Source organism: Pteropus alecto, unplaced genomic scaffold (assembly GCF_000325575.1).
Source record: "Pteropus alecto unplaced genomic scaffold, ASM32557v1 scaffold161, whole genome shotgun sequence".
In the NCBI taxonomy this organism is placed as follows: Eukaryota; Metazoa; Chordata; class Mammalia; order Chiroptera; family Pteropodidae; genus Pteropus; species Pteropus alecto.
In genome coordinates this window covers 9157371-9166082 of record NW_006432943.1, presented here as the reverse complement: position 1 = coordinate 9166082, position 8712 = coordinate 9157371, and the positions used below count along the sequence as shown (strand labels likewise).

Genomic DNA, 8712 nt, shown 5'->3' with positions numbered 1-8712 from the left:
GTTGCCACTTTTATCATTTTTACATGTTGCTATGGCTATAAGAGCATCAGTGAGTGCTTGTACTTTGTGTTTCAGTTTTTCATCTTGAGACTTTTAAAATGGATGTTGGAGGGATATTGCCCATGTGACATATGCCAAATTTCATCTCAAGTACAGGAGTATGATATGCTTCCAGTTTCTGTTACCAGTAATAACACTCCTTGCCTCTGTGGCAAATCTTCTCCCAAGGACTCCTGTTCCACATGTAATCAGTTTTGTGGCTCTGGGATACGGTAACATAAAGCTTTTCCTTGAATCATTCCAAATCTGCAATATGATGATTGTAATGCCCTAAAATGAGTATCTTCTTAGTGCCAGGCTCTTTTCAGACATCTTATTTAATTCAACAAACAACCCTGCAAAGTGAGTATTAAATTTCCATTTTACAGATATGAAAATCTGGATTAAGGAGAATAATTTTCTCACGAGAGGTCACACAACAAGGATTTTAAATCAGGTGTGTCACTCAACAAGGATTTTAAATCAGGTGTGTCAGATTACAAAGTCCACCTCCTTCCTCTGCATCCTACCAACGCCTCTAACACTGAAAACCGTGAACACATCATAGCACCAATTTATAAATATTTCCCAGTCTTCTTTCATTCATTAACATTCTTTTCATGTTCCAGCCCTTGTTAGGTGGTGTCTGTATAATCATGAGTTTAGAAATAGAATGGTGCCCAACTCTATAAAGGGAAGGAGGAAGGATCTTATGTTAGGATTATACTTAGCTGTGAGTAATAAAGAATGCAAAATAACATTGGCTTAAACAAGATATGATTTTATTTCTCTTTCATGTAGGCACCTAGCCCTCAGGAAATTTACAATCTAAAGGAAAAAAATAAACAACTGCTGATCATGTGAAACAGAATGAACACTTTGCTATAATAAAAATAGGAGAAAAGGGCTGGGGAGCATAGAAGAAGTTAGTTCTAACTGGCAGAATCCAAGAAGACTCCTTTGAGGAAGTGACATTGAAATTAAGCTTTGAAGGTGAGAAACTTTTCAGTAGACAACAAAGGAGATAGGAAAATATGTGAGATGAAAGGCGGGGAAAAAGAATATTCTATGCTAAATAAATAACATGAATAAGAATAAAGAGTCATAAAATTGCTAGTCCATGTCCCATATATATAGAAAGGGGTATGGGTCTGGAAGAGGCTTCCTTTTCTTGTCCTCCCAATATCCAGTCTTCTTTTCTTTCACAGTAATAGAATCTTTAGCTAAGCACATGGCCACTGAAAATAAAAACAATGTTACCAGACTCCCATATAGTTAGGTGGACCACATGACTAAATTCTGATTAATGGGATGTGTGCACAAGTATCATGAGGCAGCTACCGAGAATCATCCTTAAGAAGCCAGCCAGCACAGCCTTGTGCCTCTTCTACTTCTCTTTTCTTCCTTCCTTCTTTGCTGGAATGTGGATGTAGTGGCTGACGCTTGAGCAGCTATCTTGGAACTTGAGATGACGCTGGGCATGGAGATTCCAATATCCTAAAATTTCCTCAAGACCCTCCAACAGGTCTAGGTTGGCTTTTCAGTTGGAAATGGGGTCGATGTGGAAAATACTATGCCTACCCCTTGAGATCAAAGATGAGAATGCATCCTACTGAGGATACAACTCTCAGAGCAATGTTGAAAAGAGACACAGGCTCTACCAAACAGCCATCAATTCTAGATTAGCCTTCATTCTTAGCTGTGTTTTTTGAATACATGAAGGAGATGAATACCTGCTCACAGTAACACTTGTTTAAATCCTCCTTCCCCTCATATCTACTTCCCTCTACATAGCTCTCCTCTCCTATAACCTCCAAATTTCCTACAAAAGGCCCTTCTAGTAACTTTAGCCCTTATGCCATCTCTCCCCCTACTCCTTTAAAGACCCCAGGCAGGCAAGGAACATGGTGGAACACATGCCACTGTAGCGGGGCTGAGCTCTAGACAAGAAGTTTTGCATTTTATGAGAAACTTAAACTCATCAAAAACATAACTTGTCCCACGAAATATTTTTATAGTTCTGTAAAATTCAGCAAGAGGCAATGTTTTCAATTTTAGTCTTTGATTCTAACCCCTGAATGTGTCTTCGGTTTAATTAACAGGCAACCAAAGAACTTCTAAGAAACAGTAGAAAATACATACATCAGACAAAATTGCTTGCCTCCCCAGGAGTCATTTCCCTTTTTTCCTAACTAATAACATTTATTTTGTTCAGACTTGAGGAAGCAATGTGCTCAAGGAAGTTTACACCCTACCCCAACCCTGGAAGATTAAAAGTAATAAGCTGATTCCATTTTTTCTGCTGGTGACTGGTATGCGAGTGGGCATATGACCCACTTCTAGTCAAAAAAGTCTGAGGGAAAGTTACTAGGGAATTCTCAGAATGACTTTTCTCCATGAGAAGAAGGGGCAGGGGGAGAAGGAGAAGAAGTAAGAGGAGGAAGGAAGCATTCTCTTTTATTTTGAATTCAGTTGTGTAAGGACACAATGCTTAGAGCTGCGACAGCCATTTTGTGACCATGTAATGAAAATCAAAAGAATCACAGAGAAACTGACCCAGAACCCAGACATCAACTGTGCTGTTGAATTAACAAACTTCAGAACTTACTTCCAAATTTGTGTTATGTAAACAATAAACTCTTATTTTTAGGCTCTATTAAATATTCTACTTCTTAGAACAAAGAGCATCCTGATAAAATATTCATGAATAACATCCATTTGCTTCCTTTTCACTCAATATTTCATGGTTATTGAAGTTATTATAAAAAAAATTATTGAATATTAGTATAAATAGAATCATTTTTATTTAGTTATACATTAGACATAATTTTAATCTTTATTGATAACAATTGACAGATATAGAGTTCATGGGGATATGAATCTAAATCTCTATGAAAGGCATCACAGCCAGGTCATTTTATAATGTCTAAAGAAATTCTTTACCATCTCATTTTTATTTCCTTATCTGACTGGATGAGGTCACTGGCTGTTCAGCCAAAGAGGCTGACAGCCATGTGGTACGCCCATTGTGTATGAGCCACATTCTTGGTGCTTGACTTGACAGTAAAAATATAGATGGCCCAAAGCCTCTCAAGAGAATGAAAAGCCAATGGTCAAACTGGAAGGTCTGCGCAGAAGGCAGTGTTCATAAGACCCTTGTTGACATGTTCCAACTTTTACCTTGGAAAGTTTAAAAGTGACAAACTAATGACAATAAGTCTGAACAGCCTTTTTCCTAGCTAATATAGAAATTATCTGAGTGCTCTAGGACATTTGGTATGAGAGTTCTGCTGTTTATATGCAGCCTTCTTCACAGTCATTTTTCACTGGATCTGAAATATGTATCCAACTGTGTAATGTACCTGCCCTAATGTGCAATGCACTTATTTTAAAATTCCATTTGTAGATTATTTCTCTCAAGCCTGCAAAGGACATAATGAGACAATGTGGTAGAAAGTACTTTGTAGGCTGAGAAGTACTATAAAAATGTTGCTATTTTGATTACAACGCTAGATTTTTTTTTTTTTAATTTTAAATTGTTACAGTGAACAGCGGCTTTATGAAAACCCCTCTCATGATCCCAGATAGGTTGATACTAAGACATTGGGACACATACTGTGTAAATGTATCATGAGGCAGCTACTAAGAATCATCCTTAAGAAATCAGCTAGCACTGCCCTTGGCTTCCTCTACTTCTTCCCTGTCTACCATTTTCATAGGCTGAAATTCTGTCCAAGAAACAAAAACAGTTCAGGAATCCTACCTTCCTCTGTTTCTTAAAACAAATGAATATGTAGTAAGCATTTCCAACCTTGGACAATTAAAGCAAAATAAACCTTTAGATCATCTGTAAAATGGAGGCAACAATTGATTCCTATTTCCTGACCTATGTCAAGCATGTGATAGTCCCAAGACCCAGTTCAACAGGTGCTCAATAAACACATGTAGAAATGAGCTGAATTCATGAAAGAGTATGTAACTCTTTCTACTCAAAGTCACGGACAACCTACATCAGCATCATAAGGATCCTGATAGAAATGCAGAATCTCAGGCTCCACTCCCGACTTACCAAATCAGAATCTGTATTTTAACAAGACCCCCCAGAAGTTTGTGTTTGTCTTAAAGTGTGAGAGTTCTGCTGTAGCTGACATTGTGTTCATGTCCCTTCAGACTAAGCAGTGGTAACTTGAGACAGTTTCTATGCACACCTTATTATACATCTCCTCCTGATGGCACTCTCTGACCCAGGAAATCTGCTACTAGGCTGACCTGTGCCAGGTAAGCAAGAAGTGCTAGCAACTTAATGCCCTTTGGGGACAGTGAGTTGGTATATGAGTGTCACCATTTTCCTGACCTTCAATAGGGAATTTCTGAGGCATATTTCACACATTCTTTCAGAGGCTCCACAGGAATACTGAGTTCCAGTTTCCTGTAGCGATCACCCGTACTGGCTTTCCTATCTTCCTGTCTCACTTCCGCACGCCTTCAACACTGCTTCCTAGACTCACCTCCCAAATAAACTGCTTTCACTCGAATCCTTGTCTCAGGATCTGCTTTTGAAAGAACTCAAACGAAGACAAGTTGTCTTCCACTTCTGCTAGTCTATACCCTCTATTCTAGCCCCTCGTATTAGTCAGCCCAGGCTGCCATAACAAAATACCATAGACTGGGTGACTCAAACAGCAGCCATTTATTTTTCTCACAGCACTGGATACTGGAATTCTGAGATCAGGATGCCAGCCCTGTCAGTTTCTGGTGAGAGTTCTCTTCCTGCTCGCAGATAGCTGCCTTCTCACTTGTGTCCTCACAAGTTAAATAAATGTTCTATAGGTCAAGATTGTGTAGATGAGAGCGAAGAGGGAATTCAGCCAGCTGGCTTCTAATTCTGGTTTTACCACGTAACTCCCTGGGCCTCTGTTTGTTCAACTGAAGTATCAGGATGTTAGACAAGGTAATCACTAAGGTACCATAAGGCTGAGTCCAGAGCAGGTCCAGGAACCAGGGTCTCTGTACTCCTAACACACTAACCTTCTTCTCTTAACAATGTTGTTAGTCACTTCAGGAGCAACAACAAAGCCCCAGCACGTTATAACTTTAATCCATTTCTCATTTGCCCCGAAATACTCACCAGTGACACCTGAGGTTGCAGCGTTTGCCCCAAGATAACTCGCAGATTATAGTCCTAACCTTACCCCCAAAGTTTGCAATGAAATATCTCACTTTTATTATTATTTTCACATCACTCTAGTATATCGATAGTCTTTGGAAACAAATGACATCACTCTATTTATAGCTTTCTGTTTTTAGTAGTAGTATTTCCATTTACAAAAATATAGTAATTCTCGATCATTGAAAATGTCAAATCCTAGAAAATACAGCATTCCTACAAGTAATGTTAACATCGTTCTCTAACAGTCGCTAGCCAAAGATTTATTTGATGAATCCAACTTTTCCAAAATAGACAATTCTGATGATTTTAAGATAGTGCTTCAGAAGACTGTATGGTCAGGCCTCTGTCCAATTCGGATTCTGATGGAAATAGCCCTACATCAGCTGACTTGGGTCGCGCTCTGAAGTGGTCAACTTGTGTTATGATTCCATGTCAAAGGTATGACTTTGTCAGCACCTTTGGCAGAAAAGTTGATGTCAGTGATACCACTGACCCACTGCAGTAATTCTTTAGTGAGGAATTAGTTTCAAAAATTAACAGCGGAATCAATGCTCAAGCTAGCTGCCTTGTTAGCTTCAAACCCACCTGGTCCAAAAAGATTTTCATGGATGGATAAATGAAAAGACACTGTCAATGATGAACTGAGAGTCTTTTTTGCAGTAATGTTACCGCAAGGTATCGTGCAGAAAACTGAGCTGGCGATGTTTAGGTCAACAAGGCCTCTTTTGGATGCACCTTATCTCCATCAAGTTATGACAGGTGAAAGATTTTTACTTTTACTTCGGTGCCTGTATTTTGTCAACAATGCTATCATATTTGCTGGTCAAAGGCCCAGATTTCATTGCAGAAGATCATACCTATTTTCAACTTTCTTATAAGTTTGCAACTGTATATACTCCAAACAGAAACACTGCAGTAAATGAATCACTGATGCTGTTCAAGTGCCGGTTAACTATGAAGCAGTATATCCCAACCGAACGAGCACGATTTGGTCTCAAGCTATATGTACTTTGTGAAAGTCAATCTGGTTACGTGTGGAACGCGCTTGTTCACACAGGGCCCAGTATGAATTTGAAAGATTCAGCTGATGGTCTGAAATCATCATGAATTGTTCTCCCCTTAGTCAATGACCTTCTTGGCCAAGGATATCATGTCTTCCTCAATAACTTTTCAAAGAATTACATCAAAACAGAACTGATGCAGTTGGGACAGCTTGTTTGAACAGAAAACAGATGCCAAGTGATCTGAAAAAACGGATTACAAAGGGGACAACCGTAGCCAGATTCTGTGGTGAACTTATGGCACTGAAAGGTATGAAAAGGAGGTGACAATGTTGTCAACATTCCACAATGATGCTATGACGTAACAGAAATGGAAAGAAAACTAAGAAGTTATGTGTCATTCCACAATGATGCTGTGTCATTCCACAATGATGCTGTGACTGAAGTAACAGAAATGGAAAGAAAACTAAGAAGTTATGTGTCATTGTGGATTATAACAAGCATATGGGAGCAGTGGACTTGGCTGATCAGATGTTCACTTCCAACTAAGCACAAATGGCAAAAGTTTTGTTATCAAAAATTTTTTTGCCACCTTCTGAACATTATAGTTCTGAACTCCTATATCCTGTTCAAGAAGGACAATCCTGAGCACATGATCAGCCATGTAAACTTCAGACTGATATTGATTGAAAGAATGCTGGAAAAACACCAAGCCAGGGCAGCAAGCAACATCTCTGAGGTCATCCATGTTCTGATGATGTCACACTTCTTTGTCTTTTTGGAAGACATTCTCCCAAGAGCATACCACCAACATCAGGGAAACAGAATCCAACTGGTCATTGCAACGTTTTCTGCTCGTACAACCACAAGGATGGCAAGAAGATCAGAGAGAAACGTGATATTTTTGTGTGGAATGTGATGTTCCACTTTGTGTTGTTCTGTGCTTTGAAATTCACCACACACAAAAAAATTATTAAATACTGATCATCATATACATTTCTGTTACATTAGGATTAGAGACAAGTTCTGTTTAGAAATAACTCCAAGAACAGTTTTTTATATTTTATGCTCACATTGAAAACCAGTCAGATTTGCTTCAGCCTCAAGGAGCATGTTTATGTAAAATTAAATTAACACTGGCAGCAAGCTGAACTTTTTTTTCTAAACAGGAAATGGGTTAAACTAAAAAATGTACCTCACTCTTTTGCTCCTCAAATCTAAATCACTTTGATTACAACCAATTCATGGTAATTCACACTAATAAAAGAGAGGATTGGCATAAATAATTCAGAAACTTGCTAATAATCAGCCCAGCTGTAAAATACTTCTGCCAAGGGAAGCATCCCGGGAGGCCACCCGCCTGGGTAGGTGGCAGGCAGGACTCCCAGTGCATGCAGATGATCTGCAGTGTAGAGACGGCATGTTCCCAGACTCAAGATCAGGTTTAGGAAAGCATAGTCATTTTCAGGCCCTTTAGGTGGGGATTTAGGAGACCTTTAGTACATGTGGCCAAGAGGGCAGCTGTGGGTTTTCAAAACTGATGTAACACAGAAGTCTGTGCAAGTATTCTGCCTGCTTCTTAATCAAATCGAATCACCTCTTTGTTCCAGGAGCTTTGCCTACAGCCACTCCCATTCCACACAGCCTTGGATATTGCTGCAGGAACCTGATGGAGCACAATGAGAAAAGTATCAACAATCCTGTGGAACTCCAACTAGCCATTGGGCAATTAATTTATTTCAGTATTCTCAAAGAAAATGGGTGGGGTGATGCAGAATAAACTGTTGAACAGCTCCGAGCAACACGCACTCTCCCCATTTAATTCCCCCTGCCCAAGAGCATGATATCGTGGAAAACTGTCCCAACGGATCTGATTGAATTCACCCCATAATTGGAGCCATACATCTTTGTTGTGGAGTTCTATATCTACCTATTTCTACCTTCCCTGACCAATAGAGGAGCACCTTTTATACCACCACAATCCTCAGAAAACATCAGCAACCACATGGATATTACACCAGAAGCGTATCCATATATGTGGCACGAGCCACGAGAATTAAGCATTCATTTAGGTTAAGCGCTGGATAGTTGTGTGACCTTGAATCTGTTCCCCAACATTTGTGAATACTTGATGAGAGAGACTGAAGATGAACTGGAGCACCCCAAACAAGACAGAGTCGTTAATGCCCCAAATACAGTATGACCAACTAATCCAGACTTTAGGTAATGTCCTATTGTTCGACTATTATGCAATGATTTGTTGGAGCTACACAAGATCACATCTGCATCTGACACTTCTTATGCTCCATTTCAAATTCTCTCATTCTACCTTTTTATTCATCGTTATTGATGCTCAGATTAACTTGACTGCACATTATGTCAACTGCCCCAAATATACTGTCCACTTTTCTGGCCTGAGGCTTCTCTGTCACTGTCAAGCCATGTGAGATGACTACAGGCCAGCCATTCTGATCATAAAAATGGCTGGAAGTAGGAGGGAGT

At 39.5% G+C, this 8712-nt stretch overlaps 1 pseudogene; it reads left to right on the top strand.

The window, feature by feature from the left end:
* Window positions 1-5394: 5394 nt before the first annotated feature.
* On the top strand, window positions 5395-7187 carry LOC107195373 (annotated as a pseudogene).
* Window positions 7188-8712: the final 1525 nt, after the last annotated feature.